The 22,528-nt window shown below is 40.2% G+C and overlaps 1 protein-coding gene across 1 annotated transcript in view; it reads left to right on the forward strand.

Annotated features, from left to right (window-relative positions):
• The first annotated feature begins 5,883 nt into the window (after window positions 1–5,883).
• Window positions 5,884–22,528, forward strand: part of USP6NL (USP6 N-terminal like) — a 170,903-nt gene continuing 154,258 nt past the window's right edge. The window contains exon 1 of the mRNA XM_028114713.1: window positions 5,884–6,060. The gene's annotated coding sequence lies outside the window, so the exon portion shown is untranslated. The remainder of the gene's footprint in view (window positions 6,061–22,528) is intronic.

A 22,528-nucleotide genomic window follows, 5' to 3' on the forward strand; every position in this document is an offset into this window, starting at 1 on the left:
GGGATCTTGGCCAGGACCTTGTAACCAAACACACTGATAGTTCTGTAATGGGATGAGGGTTCATATGAAATAAAATAAAGGCCATAAATAGCCTAAGGCTAAGTCCAGTTGCTACCAAATGAGTTCAGATGCCACACTTAGGGGGAAAAACACTTTTGGTTTTCAGAGCTTTTTAGATTTCAAAATTGTTGATTAGGAATTATGGACCTGCAATCTTCATGAAGTTAGCAAATAGAATAGAGAAGTTGAGTAGATAAAAAAAATTTTTTTCCCCATCTATCGTCTCATTTTAAATGAATCTTTAGTACTGGCTACTTGTGACCACTTCTTTCTTTTTTTAGCCAAAGCGTGTGGGCAGAACTTATTTCATGTCTGTCTAAGTCACATTTAATTGCAAGTCCATTTACTTTGCAGACACCAGAAGGTTAAGGTTGTTAATGATGTTTCACATTGTCCAGAGCGTCACCCCACCTCAAAGGAAAGAGCCAGACAAGATCAGCAGAAACATGCTCCGAAGTACCTGAGGATCTCTTATAGTTCACCTTGTTCTTCTATAACTTGACCTTCTTATACCACATTTCTGTTAATTTTGATAAAGTTATTTATTGTTTTAGCTTCAATATAGCTAACTCTAGCTTTAGCACTTTATTTTTAATCAACTTATTCCAGTTATCAATATGTGGGTAGCAAACCACCCTACACTCAATGGCTTAAAACAGCAATTACTTTTTTTTTTTTTTTAGTATTCCAACTACATGGTTTTAGTTGAACAACTTGCTTTACAATCTTATAAAATGTTATCTGCTGATCATGTACATTAGCATCCCCAAGACTCCTCCTTGAAGCAGGTTCCCTGGCCCCATGGAGACCTGTGGACCCTGAACCGTGAGTTTTAAAACTAAACATTTTTATTTTGCAGTGATTTTATATTTCTGGCAAAGTTGCAAAGATAGTACAGAGCATTCTCCTATACTCCTCAGCCAGTATCCACTGACATTAGCATCTTACAATGGAATGGTACATTTGTTAGAAATAGTGAACCAACTCTGTCAGTTGCAAGTGAACAAGCAGAAGGCAGTTCGAAACAGCAATTACTTTTTGCTCCCATTGTTCCATGGGTTGACTAGGCTCACCCGAGATGTCCTTATTTGGGGTTTCTCATGGGGTCACAGATACTCAAGACATCTGAAAGCTCAACTGTGCTGGATGCCCAGGATGGCTCACCCACATGCCTAGCAGTTGATGCTGGCATTGGATAGGGGCTCGACAAAGGTTGTCACTTATATGTGACCTCAACATGAAAGCTGAGTTCAGGGAGGGAGGCCACTAAGGGTATTTCAGAGACCCAGGCAAAAGCTGTAGGACCTCTTATCATTCTGGTCTTAGAAAATATATAGCATTACTTCTGCCCTATTCTTTTTTTAGATTTTATTTATTTATTTGAGAGAGAGAGCAAGTTGGGTGAAGGGCAGAGGGAGAAGCAGCCTCCCCGCTGAGCAGGGAGCCCGATGCGGGACTCGATCCCAGGACTCTGGGATCATGACCTGAGCTGAAGGCAGACACTTAACCGACTGAGCCACCCAGGCACCCACATCTGCCTTATTCATTTGGTCAAAAGTGAATCACAGAGCCAGCCCAGATCCAAGAGGAGGACGGTATGCAAAGATGTGAACATTGGAGGCATGGGTCACTGGGGGACCATCTTTGAAAATTAGCTGCCATAAACTTTATATAGATTTAGGTACACAAGGGTTTAAAAGTTAATTAAAAAATCATACACACAGAGGCAAAAGTTTTGTCACCCTAAAACAGGGACAAAAATGCCTTGAAGTTGTACTTCATGTGTATTTCAATATCATATAGTACTTTTTAATACAACTCTGTTTGAGGAGATTTAAAAAATAAAGGGCAGGGAACCTAGGAGGTGGTCAAATGGAGACTTCAAGTATGGCAGCTTGAAGTCAAGTGGGGAGAAGCAATTCTCTAAAGCTAGAAAAACATATAATGAGACACTTTCCAAATGATATAGCATCATTGTAGATTTCTGGCAAACCATGGTAACCATTTTGTTGTGAGCAGGGTGGCTGGTGAGCATAAGGGCAGAGGAGATAATGAGAGTCAGCCTTTGTAGCTGAAAAACAGTCATTCTTACTTATTTTTGTTTTGTTTTATTTTTGAGTCATAGACCCTTTCGAGCTTATGATGGAAGTTAGGAAATTTTTGCCGAGAGAAAATGGGTATTTGTATACCTTTGTTCCTCCCTCCTTCCTTCTCATCCTTCATTCTTTCTACAGTTATTTATAGAGCTGTTTCTGTACCAGACAGTGATCCAGACCAAGGGATAAAATAGGGAAGAAGACAGATTAAGTTCCCCAATCTCAGGTCATGCACATTCTTAAGCTAGAAAAAAAGCCCCAGGGGCGTGCTTGGGTGTTGCAGATAGTTAAGCATCTGACTTTTGCTTTTGGTTCAGGTCATGGGATCGAGCCCTGCATTGGGCTCTGCACTCAGCATAGAGTCAGCTTGAGATTCTCTCCCTCTGCCCCTCCTGCTCGTGCTGCCTCTCTCTCTCTCACAAATAAAATCTTAAAAAAAGAAAAAAACCCAAGTATACCAATAAATAAACAAGAAAACTCCAGATAGTTGTAAGTAATGAATGAACTATGAACACAACATCTTGCATACAATTTTATGGGGCTCACATTTCTTCCACAAACTTTTTCCTCACTCTGCATCAATAACTTCTCTTTTGAACCAAAAGATAACTTTTTCATATGAGCAGTGTGGATGTGGCTGTTGGTTATCCATTGTTTTTTTACTTATACCGGGTGCACAGACATTGACTAGTCTGTCTTTTTCCCAATAGTGAAGAACAATTATATGCAGTGTCATTGGAGGTGACTTTCCTAACTAATGGGAAGAGCATCGGTTCCTTATGAAATTTCAGGAAGTACTGCTGCTAGTGAGGATGAAAATGTGCAGAGCAGAATTTTCCATAGCTTTATTACCCCCTTCTTCACCCTCCTCTCCCCTAACCCAGGGAGCTATCCGCTTACCCCGATTAAAAGAAAATTGGAATGGATCCGATAGCCATGGATTCACATTTCAAATTCTCAATTTACAGGAGATTCAAAGGACCTACACTTTCATCCACATTCTGAAGATGACAGTGAAGCATGGATGATTTGGAGGATTTTTTTCTCTATGTTCTTATGTTCTCACCTCAAATTGTACTTCTGGCTTTAGTAATTATAGCATCCTATGGGGGGGGTTTAGACATGCACTCTTACCTTTGTCAACATTTTAAGTATTTCCATTATCATAACTCACAGCTTTTGCAAAAATGAAATGCAAATATCCCTCTATCTTATTCCATTATAGTACCTGAGGTGTAGTTCCAAACCTTTGGTATTTGTGAAATATTTTAATTGGTAACACAAACTCACTCTGTAGGTCTTTTGACTTTTTGATGCTTTATTGATATCAAGCTTTTACCCTTTGTATTTTAATATCTGGCATTTCACATTGGAATGAATATAAAATGGAATGAATCTAATATAAATATAATTACTTAGGGGTCAGCAAAATATGGCCTTGTGGGTCATACCCATTTATTTCCATAAGTAGGTTTTTAGTGGAATAAAGGCACACTCATCCTGTTATATATTGTCTACAGCTGCCTTCATGTTTACTCTATTTCCCCTTTAAGAAAAAGTTTGCCCATCCTTGTTTAGAGGAAAAATGATTCTATCTTTAAATCCTTGATAATCACTGACGTAAATTCTATGTTTATCGTATGCCACAGATAAGTGAATTTGCATGCCTACCCCAGTGTGAAGCCCTACACTGGGGATATAAAGACAAAAATCTGTGTTTGCCATTTAATAATACCTCCAAGATGCTTAAATATACAAAAATTATGGCAAGCCCCTTAAGTTATACCTACAAACACTGGTTTTATATTGAAGTGAGAGAACTCACTGGTGACACTTTGATTTGGGGGAAAAGGTGGGGATTTCTGAACTTTAACTGTATTATAGAGTCAGACTGCTATTATTGAAGCATAAAATTGAATCAGTGGTGCTCATAATTAGGTCCAAAATAAAGTTTTAAAAAACTACCCATATAAGTTATGGAAAAAACGTATCTGAAATTTCCACTTTATTTTGCCAGATAAGCCCGTGGCCAGGGCTGTTCATTCCAGAATTCCATTAACTAGTGACTTGGGGTTCCTGTTTAATGATGTCTGTAGTGATGTCCCTTGAGTAACATTTCTCGTGTGTCTCTGTGGTTCCCAAGGTCTCCTTAAATGATGAGCGCTCAGCCACAGACATGGCCATTTAATTCAATAAACATTAATCGAGGGCCTACAATGTGCAAAGCAAACTGCTGGTCCAGCGGGACTACAAAGCTGGATGAGTGGGGGCTCCTGCCTTTCAGCAAGTCAGGTATCTCAATCCGGGTAATCGCTAATCGGAGCACTCCAGAACTTCTGTTGGAGAAGCGTTTGGGTGTTGAAAAAGTTTCCCATGTCCTGCCAACTCTTGATCTGTTTTTACCCCAATTCACATATCCAGTTTTGGATCAGCCTTATTAAACACTAGTCTTCACAAATCTGGTTTAAATGAATAGCCAAAGGGAAGTATTAACTTAAAGAGTATATGTGCGAGGAAGACCAACACTTGTGAGCTACAAGGAGCCTTGGAGACCATCGAAGACCCAGTCTTCCGCAGTTAGTGAAGTCTGCATCCTTCAACAGAGGCTGTGATCCCACTTCCTGTCCATCCTCTGTTTCCATATTGCACACAGCACCCAGTTTTTTGGTGTCCGTTTTCACCAGCTGGAAAAAGAGAATGACAACAGTGCAGAGTTGCCAGCTTTAGTAACTCTGGTTCCTGGAATCAAGGACAGGAAGCCTCTGTTATTTGCACACCCTAACTTTTCTAGCTTCTATTGAATAAATCACTTAACGATCAGCTAATTACGGTGTCGGAAAGTTTACATCATTCATCTTTTTATGGCACCTCTTAATGGAAGACTCTGGAGATGAAAACTCTTGACAATTTCCGCGATACAAAAAAGGAAAGCTGACCTAGAGAAAGATGGGACAAAAGATGAACATTTGGGAAATTTTATGCAGTGATGGGATCTGAAACAGTAGCCTATTTAAAGTCGTGCTGATTTGAACACTTAAAGTTCCTGAAAAATGACAGAAATGTGATTTCTTTAAGAAGCAATAACCATTTTATCGAAGGAATGATCATTTTGCACCTAGTAGCTACCCCGCACTTGCTTGTTCCAGGTGATAACCTTGTGAGGAAAGTACTATTATTATGTCACTTAACAGATGAAGAAACCAAGGCAAAGAGAAAATTAGTGTCCAAGTTCTGACAGCTAGTAAGATGGGCCAGAAATGGGAAACGCGGCAATCTGGCTGCAGAGATCATGCTCTCGCCCACTACTCCCTGGACCTGACCCGTGATCTCACCCTCCCTTGACCTTTTCAATTGGACAGCTTAAGTGGGTCGTTTCCGCGCGGTGCCTCGAAGCCCCGCTTCAGGTTCAGGGTCTGCAGGGCGGAGCGGGTCCTCCTTCCCTCGGCCGCCGAGAGTCAGAGGCGCCGCCTCTCCCCCAGGATCTCGGGGAGCTGCGCCCTCATCCCGCAGCCCTGGAAGCGCGCCCCCGTGGACAGCGCGAACGCGGGAGCGGCGCGCACGTGCCGCCGGGAAAAGGCCGCCCGGCCGCGCCAAGATGGCGGCGGCCGCGGCCGCAGCGGCGACGGTTGGCGGCGGCCCGTGAGGCGGGCGGGGCCGGCGGCGCGGAGGCGGGGTCCCGGGCGAGCCGCCCTGGGAGGCGGGGGCCGTTTCCATAGCGGCGGCAGGAGGTGTCGCGCCGGGGAACTTCCTGGTTCCCGGGCTCGGCTTCGCCGGGATCCTTTTGGAAGGGAAACAATGGGGCGGAGGGCACTGCGGTAGCCGCCGCCGCGCCGGGACCTGCTCGGCTGCCCCGACTCCCCGCTCTGCCCCCTCCCACAGCCTCCGCCGACGGGACCGGCCGGAGGTAACTTCATTTCCTCATCTCCCACCGCAGGGGGCCGGTCGGCGGCGGCGGTCTCCGGGGTTTCCTCCGGGCAGGGACTGGGGTTGGCCCTGGGGAGCCGGACGCCGCCATTCCCGGCCCCGGGGAGGTGGACGGAGCTGCGGCTCCCTGCCTCAGCCCTCGAGGGTCAGGCTCCGGAAACGTGTGCGGGGCCGTCCTGGTGCCCCCTGGAACCTCGATCGTGGGGCTCTGCGGGAGTGATTGGCAGGCTGGCGGGCGCCGTGTGGGGGGCGCTGGGGCGCAGGGGGCGTGCGGGGAGGGTCTGTGGGGTACGGTGCGCAGGGGGACCTGATGGCCGGTGAAGGGGGTAGGTGGAAGGAGCCGGGGTCTGCCAGACCCGGGGGAAGGGGGAACCCCGCTGCCTCCCCCTCCCCGGCGGAGCAAGCTCGGGTACCCGGGAGACGTGTCTCCTTTGCAAGTTTCACTTGCGTCCTGTGGAGTCCAAGTGGGCAGGACTGAGGCAAACTTCGTTCTTTTAAATTATTGCCTTCGTGCCGCGGAACTTTGTTCGACTAGGCTAGAGGAGGATGGGGTGAATGAGGGATCTGGAGAGCCTGGAAATCTGTGCGCCTTTGCAAAGTTTGCAAAGTAGTTTAGAGCTAACAGCCGTGTGATGGTGCGGCATATCTAATGCGTGAGAATGGTGGCTCGCAGGTATTTTAATGCCAGGAAATTCGAGGAGTCTCTGAATCCGCATTTCTATAAATTGAAAGACGTCTCTATAAATTGGGGATTAAGCTCTTTCCGCCTCCCCCCTCCCCCCGCCCCTTTCCCCGCATTTTAATCCACAGTTGATTTTTAGTCAGTAGACTTTAACAGCAGTGAAATGAGTCCCTTATGGGACTGGGAAGGATGTTTGAATTGGGGCAATACCCAGTCATGGGAAATAATGGGACACAGATGGGGGGGGGAAGTGGGGACATGATCTTAAATATTTTGCTTGCTGGTAGAAAGCGATTTTAATCCTATATTAATCCATTTATAAATGGAATTAAGTCTGTAGCTCAGAAAAGTTGAACAGAACTTTTTAGAGATCTTCGTGGCCAATCCCCTCATATGTTGAATCTCTGGGAAGTTCTATTAGAGGGAAGTCAGCGTACTTTTTTCTTTTGTGAAGTCATTTTAATAAGAAGCTAGCCAGCTTCAAATGAACCGTGGTTTATTTGCTTTTCTCACTCTGTCAGACCCTAAAATTAAAAATGTTTCTGAGTTTGCCATTTTTGATAATAAAGTTTGTAAACATAATTTATGTTTCTACTTAAAACGAATATTGACCCTATATTGTATTCTACATAGGCAATTGAAATATGTAAACATACAAAAGAAAAAAAATTATGCTAATAAAAATATAAATTAACTTTTTAAAAGAAAACAGGTATCCTGAGTTAACAGGAATTCCTTTGCTGATTATATAAAGAATTAGTGAGTCCTCGCAAAGGCATTTGAAGAAGCATCTTTTGCCAAACATTAAGAATTTGGGCCCTGAGTCTTGGTGTTTGTACCTACTTACTGTTTTGAGCTAGCCTGTCAGACTCCCTGGTGTACTTTTTCTGAAAAGGATAGCCCATTACCAATTATAACAGTGTTTTGACATGAAATATCTCCTAGTGAGGACAACTGCCACTGGTTAAACAAGCCAGTAAGTAGAAGTGTCAGCTTTGCCGCCATCTGTTAATTGACGGGTCATCCTTAGCGTTTTTGGGGAACCAAGACAACTTCCTGGCAGGGCGGATTCAATCTGGCCCTCCAGTGCCGAGCAGAGGGTTGTACTGGTCAGTCTTGGCCACAATGAGCACATCTGTCTCGAGTTCCTGTTCTGTTTTGTAGCCTGTGAAGGTGGTTGAAAAAGAGGCCAGTAAATTAAAGTTAGTGGCAAATTGAAAACAAAATTACTTTGGGTAAAATGTGCTAAGCATGTTAAGGCGGTCTGAAGCTGGCAGAACACTTTGCCACAACATTAAAAGTTTGGGAATTGCTACTTCAGTTAGAAAGAGGCAGGTGATTACATTTTCTGGTTTATGTTTGCAATTTCACTTTAACCATTCTTGTTTTGTTTTAGTGCAATGGTATTGTTATCGACACTATTCTGACCGTTTATTACCAGAAAGTTATAGATTGTCCCTTCAGGGTGATTTTTGAAAGGCATATTGTATTTAGATGCAGTTCACTTGTATTTAGAGTCTCTTTTTTTCCTCCATTAAAAAGTATCTCACTTTTTACAGTGTAAATCAATAAAAAAGTAATATTAATTAGAAAGAAATCTGTCTTCTGCCACATTTCATTATAGTACATGGGGGTCAGAGCTTGGGAACGAGAGTTGCAAACACTTGGATTCTCAACTGGTCTATGCTATTTCCATGTAAATAACTTGATTTTTCATGTAAATAACTTACTTTTTAAAGGCTTGTTTCTTTTGGGGCAGAATCATAAATTCAGATTTGTTCATTCAGCAAGTATTTCTCGAGTGCCTTCTGTGTACCTCATGACCTCATGTGAGGTACCTTGTTTTCCACCACAGGGGCATCAGTCCTTTTAAGTAAAGTACAGGGAGCTATTAAACCTATGACTAGGGAACCTAACCTGACTCGGGGTAGCGGGGCAAGCTTTCCTGAGGAAGTGACTTGTAAGAGCTGAAGGATACGGAGGAGATAGTAGATGAAAAGGGGAGGGCAGTGGGTGAGACACTCTGAGGATAAGGGAAGAGCGTGTACACCGTGCCTGAAGGTTAGATAAGGATGCTTGTGCATGAGTTAGTTCCCCACGTGGCTTGGCAGCAACCACGGTTCGTTGTGTAGAGAAGGCTCTTGGCACCATGCTCCAGTCATCTGAACGAAGGGCTCAGTCTTGTTCCACAGCCATTATGGAAAGGGAGTCAGTTTAGTTGACCCTAGCCACAGTAGACCTGGAAATGACTCTCTGTACAATTTGATGTCTTTTTTTTTTTTTTTTTTTTTAACTCTGGCACCATTCACTTGTGAGTTTCTGTATCTGAAAGACAGGAATTAAGTGTTAAATATTTAAGATTCTTTGATTTCTTTACAGAGATACTATATGATATGAATATAGCATTTTGATTTAATTTTGCTAGCATTGTTTCTTTGGAAGAGCTTAGGCTACCTCACTTAAAATATCTACTTCTCACAAAATGGTAGTAGCAATCCACCCCCCTCAAAAAAAAAAAAATATATATATATAATATAAAAGTGGCAGGTAGTTTCATTTGCCTATAGGAAGATCAGGAGTGACTGGAGTTTCATATCTTGTTTGCTTATGTGGTTTTGGCACTAAATAGATATTTATTCTCTGAAAGAGGTACATGTTGCACCTGTGTCTTGCTGACATTTGTGTGTGTGTGTAGAAAAAGTTGTAATTGTATCCTGGAATTTTCCTTTCACTAAATTAACAAGTGAATTAAAAAATATTAGAGTAATGTTTTTCATGAAATAAGTGAAAGAATATTGTTTTTAAGTTTCTTAATATATTAAATTCAGTAATTTTATATAAATCAGTAGTGGCAAATTAATATTTTATTATGGAATTAATGCAATATTTATAAGCTAGTTGGCTCTCTGGGCTTTTGCTCCTGTTTCTTTTTATTCGGTTTGGACATTTTAATGCTTGTTAGCATATCTGTAGTAAGATAGGAAAAGAGAAGGTGAAGTAAGATTTTGAGAAGTCAGTCACAATGGGAAAAAATTGAATAGATGTGGTTAAATTTTATAAAATTTAGGTATATGTGCATTGGCTAGATCTGTGTATTTTGCTTATGACTTATAAAAATGAATTGGCATACAGTAACTATTGACATTAATGTTTAAAAATTTTAAAAATCTCTTTGTCTTACCTGTTTCTTTTTTCTCATTGTAGCTTTGTTTTGGATTGTCCTATTAGAGGTTGGTGGGCAGGTTGAGAGGAGAGTGCATGGGGCACAAGTGGGGGGGGACGGGCAGAGGGAGAGGGCCAGAGAGAATCCCAGGGAGGCTCCACAGTCAGTGTGGAGCTAGATGTGGGGTTCGATTTCATGACTCTGAGATCGTGACCAGAGCCGAAATCAAGAGTCAGATGCTTAACTGACTGAGCCACCCAGGTGCCCCTGGATTGTCTTTTTAAAAATCATTATTTCATTTACCTCCTTTTTATTAGCTTGGGATTATGTATTTGCTGTTCCTTAAGTGTTTGCCTAAGAAATTCTATGTTTTCTGAGCTTATCAGAGTGTAGTATTAATTGAGACTTCCACTCTTTTTTCCAGAGAATGAAACATTTTAAAACATTTAAAAACATTTAAGTTAATTTTCTTTCTTCTTTTTTTAACCTATTTCGTTGTTACTGTGTTTTAAAATGCATATATATTTTAAATCCCAAATATGTATTTCTGTTGTTAGAGAATTTCTGTTGTTCACTCTTATAATTCAGTTAGACTTACTTCATTTTCTTTTCCTTCGTTCCTTCTTGTGTTACTGACCTTCCAACTGAAATAGTTTTCCTTCTGCCTGAAGAATACCCTTTAGTATTTTCTTTAAAATAGATATTGTATTGACAAATTTTCAAACTTTTTATTTGAGAATGTTTTTATTCCACCTGCATTCTTGAAGGATACATTTTGCTAGGTATAGAATTCTAGACTGGGGATACATACATACATATTAGTCCTTTGGAAAAGAGATTAATCTCTAATATTTGGCTTTGTTTCTATTGACAAGTCAGTTATAGTTTATCACTTTTTTATTGGTAATTTGTTTCTTTCTCAGGCTACTTTTGAGATTTTCTTTTGTCTTTAGGTTTCAAATAATCCTCCCCTTTTTTGCTTGGGGTATATACCTTTTGATGCTGCGTCTGGATGTCTTTCATCAGTTTTGGATAGTTCTCAGATATCATCTCTTCAAATATTGCTTCTTCCCCATTCTCTTGCTTGCTCTTTCTGGGACTTCAGTTCCATGGTGTCAGAGCTCACTGACTCCTGTATGTATTTCACTTGTCTTCTGTATTTTCCACTTTTTTTTTTTTTTTTTTTTCTGTTCTGGATATTTTCTTGTGGTCTGTCTTCCAGTTTACTTAAGTTAGTCTTTACCTCTGTCTAATCTGCTCTAAATGTTATTCTCCGGGTTCTTAATTTCGGTTAATTGTATTTTGCACTCTAGAATTTCAGTTTGGTTCCTTTGAAAAACTGCTATGCCACTTTCATAATTTCTAATTCCCTATCAAAATTTTCAAGCTTTGCGCATATCTCTTTGAACAGAGTAAGCTATCCCATAGGTTTTTTCTGTGATCTTTTATTTCTCGAGCGGTCTTATATCCCTGTGTGCCTACTTATCTTTGATTGTGTACTGTTTATTCTATTTGAAAAAATATTTCTAGAAGTAATTATAGATTTAGGTAAAGACTTTTCTAGTTGCTTTTGCCAGGCACTTGGGATTACCTTTATTCAAACTGAGGTTTTTTGTTTGTTTGTTTGTTTTTTTTGAGTCTATGCAAGGACTGGTTTAGTGTGCTTCCGTGTTATCTCTTCTGGGATTCAGCTTTTTGGGGTCTTATTGTAAAGCAGGGGATGGCTCCCTTGGTGGATCTTGTACTTTGACATTTTGTCTTCCTTCCAGTTTTTTGATTAGGCAAACATTTCCAGGAGGGAAGAAACCCCAGCGTGCCCTGCTCCTCTCTGTTCTCTTGGACTCTGCCTGGTAATTCCTTATTACCTTGTCAGTTCTTTGATTACCATCCTACCCCACCCCTTTTTTTTTTTTTAAAGATTTTATTTATTTATTGGAGAGATACAGAGAGAGAGCTAGAGAGCACAAGTGGGGGAGAAGGAGAAGCAGGCTCCCCACAGAGCAGGGGAGCCCGATGCAGGGCTCGATCCCAGGATCCTGGGATCATAACCTGAGCCGAAGGCAGATGCTTAACGACTGAGCCACCCAGGCACCCCTCTTTTTTTTTTTTAAAGATTTTATTTATTTATTTATTTATTTATTTGACACAGAGAGAGCGTGTACAAGGAGGCAGAGCGGCAGGCAGAGGGAGAGGGAGAAGCAGGCTCCCTGCTGAGCAGAGAGTCCAACGTGGGGCTTGATCCCAGGGTCCTGGGATCATGACCTGAGCTGAAGGCAGTCACTTAATCGACTGAGCCACCCAGGTGCCCCCCTTTTTAAATTAAGGTATAATATACATATAACAATATGTGCTAATCTTAAATATATGCCATGAAGAATTTTTATAAATATAATGAAGTGTATAATCATATCCAGTTGTTCAGTATATAGAACATTTTTGCCACTCCAGAAGGCCCTGTCACACTCCTTCCCCATCCATACCACCTTCCTTCCCTGCCTCAGGTAACAATTACTCAGTTTTCTATTACCATAGACTAGTTTTGCATTTTTTGGTTTTCTTGTCAAAATAGTATCACACAGTATGCTCACTGTCTTGTGTCTGATCTGGCTTTTTTCATTCATCATTGTATAGTATTAATGAAATTCAGCTATGTTGTTGCACGTAGCAGTAGTGTTTCTCTTTTATTGCCCTGTACTTGTTCTAGTTACTCTGGCACCTAAAAAATTGCCTCAAAACTCAGTGTGACATAAACAGGGACAACATTTATTTTCTGCACAACACTGTAATTTGGGCAGTGCTTTTCTTAGCTTCATTTGGTTTCAAGTAGGGCTGCTTGAAGGGCTGGGCCTAATAGTATTTGAAGGTTTGCTCACATGTCTGGTTGATGACAGAAAGTGTGCTCACAGCTCGGTGGCAGTGTTCCAAGGGCTAGCGTCCTGCACCCACGTGCAGTGGGGAGAGGGGTGGAGAGCCCTTGAGCCAGAGAGAGGCTAGATTGCCTCTGATGACTTGGCTTTGAAGCTTAATGCAGTTTTACTTCCACTGTGGTCTATTCTTTGAGGCAGTTATGAGCATGCCTAGGTTTTTTAAAAAAGATTTTATGTATTTGACGGGGGGGTGGTAGGGTGGGGAGAGAGAGAGTGAGCACACGAAGAGGGGAGGGGCAGAGGGAGAAGCAGACTCCCTGCTGAGTGGGGAGCCTGATGTGGGGCTCCATCCCTGGACTCTGGGATCATGACCTGAGCCTGAGGAAGATGCTTAAAGTGATTGAGCCACCCAGGCGCCCCTAAATAAATAAAATCTTAAAAAATATCATTTCAACTTATTTTTTTAAAAATAAGGCCTGAAAAAAGCTGAATCAGTACGAGTATACGTAAGATACTTGGTTTACCAAAGCATTTTCTAATTTAATTTAATTTTATTTATTTATTTGAGAGAGAGAGAGTGAGAGAGCGAGCATGAGAGGAGAGAGGGTCAGAGGGAGAAGCAGACTCCCCGCTGAGCAGGGAGCCCGATGTGGGACTCGATCCCGGGACTCCAGGATCATGACCTGAGCTGAAGGCAGTTGCTTAACGAACTGAGCCACCCAGGCGCCCTTACCAAAGCATTTTTTCATGCATGATCCCTTGACAATCTTGAGTGGTAGCTGCTTAAAATTTTAGCTCTCATTTTACAGATGAAGAAACTGAGTCTCAGAGCAATGAAGTGACTTGATCTAAAAGTCCTGAGCTGATTAATGGCAGAGCTGTACCTCTTGCATCTAGGACTTCTTATATGTTGAGTGATTTTCTTGCAAGGCTCACATCTACTGAATTCCAGATTTTATTGACTACATGAATTTTCTTCTCTTCAACTTTATGTATTTACATTTTATGGCCCATAAATTGGCTCATTTTCATTCAGCACAGGGTCTTTGCATGAGCTGAAGCTCTTCACTCCCATTTCCCTTACAGTACTTTTGCCCTGGATGTGTTTGGTTAGCGGCAAGATGGCTGGGACCAGGTTTGTCTTGATTTTTTGTCTCAAGCCCCTTGAGAAGTTTTTGCATATTGTCTAGCTGAGTAAGTATTTATTGAATGGATGGATGGATTCTTGTGTTTAGAATCTAACTAGAGATAGTCTGGAATTTTTAGCTGACTTTTTAAATGATGCCAGGCCTCTGAAAATCAGATATATTGTATCCTTCATTTTAGCTTTTATCTGTAGAGCTCAGGCATTATGTGCAGTTCTGATAGTATGTATCAACTGCATTAGGCAAATACAACATGTGAACAAATTATAAGCTGCTTTTGAAAGGTTCTGCCTCTGTAACTGTAAGTAAGGAAGTTTGGGAAAGGACATTTGTTTTTCTTTTTCTTTTAAAGATTTTATTTATTTATTTGACAGAGAGAGATACAGCAGTATAGGGAACACAAGCAGGGGGAGCAGGAGAGGGAGAAGCAGGCTTCCCGCTGAGCGTGGAGCCTGATGCGGGGCTCCGTCCCAGGACCCTGGGGTCATGACCTGAGCAGAAGGCAGACGCTTAACGACTGAGCCACCCAGGCACCCCAGGACATTTGTTTTTCTAAATACCTAGAAGTTGACCTGTTTACCAGTGTATAGCTACTAGAATTTGATAAGTCCTTCTGGAAAGCTAACTCAAATTCTACCTGTAGAAGGGGAAATTAGACCTCATTCTTATCTGATGCTTCATTAACATACACGTGTAAACAAACCGGGGAAATCAAATGATTTCACATTTTGCCCGTCTCATTCTCTGATCTTATTAGCAGGAAGTACGTTGTTGATTTAGATGAACAAACCTCCTTTCTCTCTAGCAATGATAGAAGATTGCTTTACTTCTCTTGAGCTGGAAAAGTATTTAAAGCTGTTCAAATTTAGCATTGTGTTTCAGGGAGTATAAATTGCAGAAAGAGCATTTTTTATAGAATGACCAAGAATTGGGAAAGTACAGTGGGGAGACTTTCTGTGTCAATGAATGATGAGTTTAATATAAACTGAAGTTACTTCTTTATCCGAATGAGAAGGCATTACCTGGGAATGTGCCTCGACATATATATTTGAACTAATGAACTATGAATCTGAATTAAAAAAGGTAGTAGAATTACGAAGATGTAAGTTTCACAGGGATAGGACCTTTGTTTTGTTCTTGGCTGTGTCTCCAGAGCCTAGAACACTGCCTGGCTCAGAATAGCTGCTCAGTAAATATTTATTGAATGAATAGTAAATTTGTATATTATTTATCCGTTTTAAATTTAAAAACCTAACATCATTTAAGTGTTTGTTTATAACTCTTTGGGAAATAAATTTAAATTGGTTGAGGCATCATTTCTGATAATTCTTGCTGACTGTGAGAAAGTTGCATAAAGTACATTGCTGAGCATTCACTGACTCTGTCATTAAATTTTCTTGAGACATTTAAAAATGGATACATGAGAGTCCATTACATGTAAATTACCAACAGTTCATTTAGTCCATCCCTTATTATTGGACATTTAAGTTGTTTATAGTTTTTTTTTCCTGTTACAAATAATGCTTCAATGAAGGAAATTTTCTTAAGCTTTCTTGGGATGGCAGTTCAACACATAGCAATGTTGCAAAACAGGATCTAGGAATTTCTACTAGAAAATGAACTTGGATTGTACAGCTCTGAGGATGAGATCAGCTTTTGTGATCAGACAGCGGAGTTCAGCCAGCCCAAATGATAACAATTCTTTGCTGCTTTTACGTGTGGATAATGTATAATCATCAGTCTTTGCACATGAAAGCTCTCTTGCAATTTGTAGTGGAGCTGCCTCTCACTTGGTATTGTCTTTTTTACTTTTAAAGAATGAATGAGTCACTACAACTCTTTCTGCCTCTTAATCATAGTTTAAAGATTACAAATGCATTTAACTCCTTTATATAGGTGAGAACACATGTTATGTTACCTTTTTTTAAAAAAATATTTAATTTATTTATTTGAGAGAGAGAATGAGCAGGGCAGGGGCAGAGGGAGAAGCAGGCTCCCCACTGAGCAGGGAGCCCGACATCGGGGCTCGATCCCAGGACCCTGGGACACTTAACCGACTGAGTCACTCAGGAGCCCCGTGTGGTGTTCCTTTTATTTATAATCATTTCACTTATGAATTTTATTGGAGATTTTTTGCTTTTTCATATTAAAATATCAAAATACTATATTCATACAAAAAGCTATGTGTAATGTGTGTTACATAATGGTGTCCATACTATCTGCTCTTCAACTTAAGTGGTAGAACATTATCAATACCCTCTTGGATCACATCTTCCTGCTTCTCTTCCTCTATCCCACTGCTTGTCCTGAGGAAACCAGCAGCCTCAACATTAGGGTCTAGCATTCTCTTGCTTTTCTGCATAGTTACAGTATATGTGTGTATGTTCCTAAACAACTTACTGTTAATTTTATGTATTTTGGAAATTTATGTATATGGTATCAGTATGTGTCTGTGTATGTTCACAAATTTAGTGAGTAAAGTTTTCTAGTAAAACTAAAACTCACAAATTTAATTTGCATTTAAAGTTAATGTCCTTATTCTCTGTATTAGTCATCTTTTGCAATAATAATGCTGTGTAACAAACCACTGCAACATTTCAGTGGTGTAAAATGACACACATTTATTTCTAGCTCATAGGTTTGGCAGTCTCTGCTGGGTTTGGCTGGGTTTGTCTATAGGCTGTGGGGTGGGTTCAGTTATGTGCTAGGTGTCTACTCATTCTAGGACCAGTCGCTATCGGGGGTGAATTGTAGGAGAGCAAGAGAACTCAGACAAGTGCAATGCTCTTAGAACCTCCTCTTAGAAGAGTGCCAGTCCAACATGTCATATGGGCAGGCTCCCAAATCTATGAGGTGGGGGGAGTATACGCCACCCCTAGGGAAGCCAGAGCAAGAGCAATGGGTGAAGGAAGACATATGAACAGAGGATAGTGTCTGCCATATCTTCCTCCTGAAATACAGCATAAAAACTTGGAATATTTCCATTCTTATTACCTCCCTTCTAGATTGCATGCTGTTGTTAGGACTTTAGGTCCCTTTTTTTTTTCTTGCTAACTCCTAATGTAGAAATCATACCTCTAAGATTTTTTTTTTAAGATTTTTTTATTATTTATTTGACAGAGACAGACACAGTGAGAGAGGGAACACAAGCAGGGGGAGTGGGAGAGGGAGAAGCAGGCTTCCCACCAAGCAGGGAGCCCGATGTGGGGCTCGATCCCAGGACTCTGGGATCATGACCTGAGGTGAAGGCAGATGCTTAATGACTGAGCCACCCAGGCGCCCCCATACCTCTAAGATTTGTTTGCATTTAGTCATGTTTACAGGTTTTTCTCTCCCATCTTTCCTAGATTTCAGACCTTCTCTTTGGCATCATTTTCCTACTTTGTGACTGTAGCTTTGGACGCATCCTTTTTTTTTTTTATTATGTTATGTTAATTACCGTACATTACATCATTAGTTTTTGATGTAGTGTTCCATGATTCGTTGTTTGCATATAACACCCAGTGCTCCATGCAGTACGTGCCCTCTTTAATACCCATCACCAGGCTAACCCATCCCCCCACCCCTCTCCCCTCTAGAACCCTCAGTTTGTTTTTCAGAGTCCATAGTCTCTTATGGTTCGTCTCCCCCTCCGATTTCCCCCCCTTCATTCTTCCCCTCCTGCTATCTTCTTCTTCTTCTTCTTTTTTTTTTTTAACATATAATGTATTATTTGTTTCAGAGGTACAGGTCTGTGATTCAACAGTCTTACACAATTCACAGCGCTCACCGTAGCACATACCCTCCCCCAGTGTCTGTCACCCAGCCACCCCATCCCTCCACCCCCCATCCTTAATGAGGATCTGTTTACTATCTTCTCTCAGTTTGGGTCTGAAATTTTCATTATTTTGTCATTTTTCTTGAAAAGATAGTTTAGCTGAGTTGAGGATATAATTATAGTTAAGAGTTTCTTCCTCTTAGGGGCGCCTGGGTGGCTCAGTTGGTTAAACGACTGCCTTCGGCTCAGGTCATGATCCTGGAGTCCCAGGATCGAGTCCCACATCGGGCTCCCTGCTCAGCAGGGAGTCTGCTTCTCCCTCTGACCCTCTTCCCTCTCGTGCTCTCTATCTCTCATTCTCTCTCTCTCAAATAGATAAATAAAATCTTTAAAAAAATGTTAAAAAAAAAAGTTTCTTCCTCTTAGAACTTTGAAGATATTCTAGTGTCTTCTGGCTCCTCTTGTTGAAGTTGATAAATCAGGTGTAAGTCTAGTTGTTGCTTTGTAAGCAATCTGCCTTTTGTTTCTGGTTGCTTTTAATAACTCTTTGTCATTGATGTTTCACAGTTTCACTATGGTATCTCTAGGTGTCAATTTCTCTTTCATTTATACTTTCTGGAATTTGCTGAACTTGAGTCTGTACATTAGTATCTTTCATCCGTTCAGATAATCTTTTTGCAGATTCTCTCTCCCTCATTCTTAATGTTCTCTTTCTAAAACTCCAGTTAGATACACATACTAGATGTTTTAATTGGTTTTTCATGTCCCTTAATCTTGCTTTGTATTTTTTCTTTCTTTGTTGCATTCTGGATAATTTAGATCTGTCTTCCGGTTCAGGGGCACCTGGCTGGCTTAGTTGGGAGACCATGTGGCCCTTGATCTCCGGATTGTGAATTCAAGCCCCATGTTGGGTATAGAGAGTCCTCCCCAAAAATAAATATACTTAAAAAAAAAAGGTTATCAGATCTATCATCTAGTTCATTAATTCTCTCTTTAGGAGAACCTACTTTGCTGAACTTGTCTGTTGAGATTTAATTTTAGTTATCCTGTTTTTCACCTGATTCTTTTCCAAATCTGTTGCCTTCTTTTTTGCTCATATTTTCCATTTCCTGTTGTATTTTGAAACATTACTTTCCTTTCTTTTTCAATGTATTTGTGATTACTTATTTCTGTTGAATCTTGCTTATGCCTATTTTTAAAGTTTGAGCTACTTTTTACTGTAACTGTATCTGTGGAAATGCTTGTGAGACCGGGCTTAAGAGTGCTTTCTCCCAGAAAGAATTTGCTGTTGAGGACACTGTTAAACCAGGGTGGCTTGATTTCTAGGCTTGAGATTTTTATAACATACAAGTGTATGGATTTGAACTTGAAACCTGTGTGAAGATTGGTTTTGGTTACAGGTTTCCAGTGAATTCTCCCCCTCCCCAAACACAAATAAACCTAGATTCAGGAGAGAATTCTCCTTCTGCTTTTCTTTGGGGCAGACATTTTTTTTCCCCATAGTTTATTCTTTTTATTGAAGATGTAGTTCTTCAGGGGTCAGGCTTTATGTGCTTAACTGTAGTCTGACTTCCCATCTTGTACAGTGTGAAGCTTTGACTTTGTCCCATGCTTGACTGTCAACACTGAAAGCCCTTCAGCATTGTCCAGTACAATTTTCTGTGGTAATGGAAGTGTTACACATCTCTGCTAATACAGCAACCCAGTAGCCACATTAGAAATGTCTGTAGTATGACAAAGGAATGGAATTTTAATTTTTACATAGTCTTAATGAATTTATTTTATTTTTTTTAAAGATTTTATTTATTTGAGAGAGAGAGAATGAGAGATAGAGAGCACGAGAGGGAAGAGGGTCAGAGGGAGAAGCAGACTCCCTGCTGAGCAGGGAGCCCAATGTGGCACTCGATCCCGCGACTCCAGGATCATGACCTGAGCCGAAGGCAGTCGCTTAACCAAACTGAGCCACCCAGGCGCCCCAAGTCTTAATGAATTTAAATTTAAAAAAAGCTACATGTGGCTAGTGGCTACAGTATTGGACGGTGCAGCTTGGTTACGGGAGATTGTCAAATGCCTCTAGGGCCATTGCTGGCAGCCTTGCCTACTGACCACTCTCTCTTTGTGCTCCTGTTTATTTTTTTGGTCTCTAAGGACTTTTCTTAGTTGCTTATGAGCTTTGCTATGCATTTAAAAGAATAATTCTTGTATTTTATCAAATATGTTTGATGTCATGTAGCAAGAGGGTTCCCAATCCATTTGGACACAAGAATGTCAGAAACAAATACCTGACAGCTGTATTTTTAGTTGGAGAAGTACTTATCTTGAATGATAAAAATTGGAAAGTTCACAGTAGAGTAGTGGAAGTTCTTCAAATGGAAACTGACCGTGAAGTTAAAAATTGTGAGGAAGAATTAATTAAATACTTCTTTGCCATCCTTCTTATTCTACCAAAAATTTAAGGATGCTGAAAGATAAAAATGGAGCTGTGGCTAAAGTTTTTAAAGTCTTACACATCATCTTCACCTTCTTGGTGTGAGTAAGTATTTCACTTATACCAAAGCACTTGAATGAAAAGGTGTATATATTTAATTTAGAATTATTTTGCAGATGGATGGAAAAAAACAAATGAATTTGAGAGATTGTAGGGAATGGTGGTGGCTAAGGGATATTTATTCAATGCTGAAAGTATTTTGTTTCACTTCTGGCTTTAACAGGGCCTGTATTAGTTATTTAATTGGGGGGATTTCAAAAAATCTAATGAGTCCTAGCTATTTCTCAGGTAGACACTTAGCCGAATACTTTAGAACTGTGTGGTTGGTTTTGATGTTTATTAATAAAAAATGCCTAGATTCTTTTTTTTTAAGTTTTTTTTTTTAAATTTGTCAGAGAGAGAGAGAGAGAGAGGGAGGGAAAGAGGGAGCACGCATGCACAAGCAGAGGGAGAAGCGGACTCCCTTCTGAGCAAGGAGCCCGATGTGGGACTCAATCCTAGGAACCTAGGATCATGACTTGAGCTGAAGGCAGATGCTTAACCAACTGAGCCACCTAGCCATCTCTAAAAAACACCTAGGTTCTTTGTAATAATTTTTTGTTACTTTAGGATTTGCTTGCTCTTTTTGGAGCCATGGGTACATTTAATTCTTTTTTTTTTTTTTGTATTTTTTTATTGTGGTAAAATATACATAAGATTTAACATTTTAACCTTTTTAAAGTGTCCAGTTCAGTGGTATTAAGTGCATTTACATTGATGTACAGCCATCACCATCCATTTCCAGAACTTCTCTCTTCCCAGACTGAAGCTCTGTCCTCATTAAACACTAACTCCCCATTTTCCCCCACCCTCAGCTTCTGGTACCCACCGTCCTACTTTCTGTCCCTGAATTTGACTTTTCTAGGTGCCTCATATAAGTGGAATAATAGGTTGTTTGTTTTATATATGACTGGCTTATTTCACTTAGCATAATTGTTCTCAAGATTAAATTTGATTTTCTAAATTTATAATTTGTGATGAGAGTAAAAGAATGGAGATCCCATCAGCTTGTAGTGGAGATTGGCATTCTTGTGTATTTCTTTCAGTAGGAGAAGTTAGTAAACAATAAAATAAGTTACTGTCAATTTGGTCTCCTGAAAGAATATTATTAGAAACAATAGAATGTGATACCATATGTTGTGGTTTATAATTCTGTTAAATTTAAGTTTTAAAATAATTAAAATTGGGACTGCTGAGCTAGTTCTAGAATAGATTATCTGGTGTTACAAAAACCAGAAGTCTTTTCAGATCCTTTGAGAGGTTTTAACTGTCTAAAAGTGTCAGAAATTATTTTAAGGTCGTGTAGTGCCTGCAATAAAGAAAAGAAAAGTGCCTACAATCTCTCAAATTCATTTATTTTTTTCCATCCATCTGCAAAATAATTCTAAATTTGCTTTATTTTTAACTAGACCCTGAGTTCCCTGTCAGGATGGGTTGATTATCCTTAGGCTGGCTCACCATTCATGTATATCAAGTTTTGTCACAAAAGTTAGAGGAGTCACTTGAAAGAACCTGTATTAATTTAGCATGAGTATAAATTCTCATGCTGAGAATAAACAGCATGACTCAAGTTCCTAGAAAATGAGTTTAAAGGACAGATTTTGTGGAAATACTCCAATATACCTTTTATGTGAAACTGTGGAATTAAGACAAATTACTTTTTTTCCCTCTTGGATGATGTGAAAAACAAAGTTAGATTTTTTTTTCTTTTTTGTATGTCCGATGGGAGGCGATAGCATTTAGAGAAGAAGAAAGAGAATGTGCACATTTTGTCTTATGTTCTTCTGAACTGCCTTGTTGCTTAAAGAGTTCCCAGACCACCTACTTTGAGAGTAGATAGGAAGATCTACATTTCAAAGCTGTGATTAGGGGTAAAGAATCTTGAACCAGTGTATTCAGTTATAAGTAATTTCAAAGTATGTTTCTAAATAAGAACTGCTCCATGACATTTCACAGTAATTCCAATACATGCATTGTTGCATATTTGTAAAGTATATTTATTGCTTTAGATGGTAAGGTTATAAATCCACTGTTTATAGTATCCTGGCATATTTGAGGTTACTATTTTCAGTGCTAAGAAAATTCTTGATGTCTTAGGAACTTCAGTCCTTGAATACGTATTTGTTCAGCATTTTACGATTATGGGTAGGAGGGGCACACTACTTAGTACAGAGCTCTTTGATGTTGCCCTTTAGGAATTTTAAATTTAAGATAAAAAACGATATAAACAGGAACAAAAAGTCCCTGGCCAAAGAGACTAGATTCTACAAGAGTAAGTAAACTCCTGGATCATCTATGAACGTTTAA

This window comes from Eumetopias jubatus, unplaced genomic scaffold (assembly GCF_037043125.1).
Source record: "Eumetopias jubatus isolate StellerSeaLion01/CBP00866 unplaced genomic scaffold, mEumJub1_p1.0 scaffold_8, whole genome shotgun sequence".
Lineage (NCBI taxonomy): Eukaryota > Metazoa > Chordata > Mammalia > Carnivora > Otariidae > Eumetopias > Eumetopias jubatus.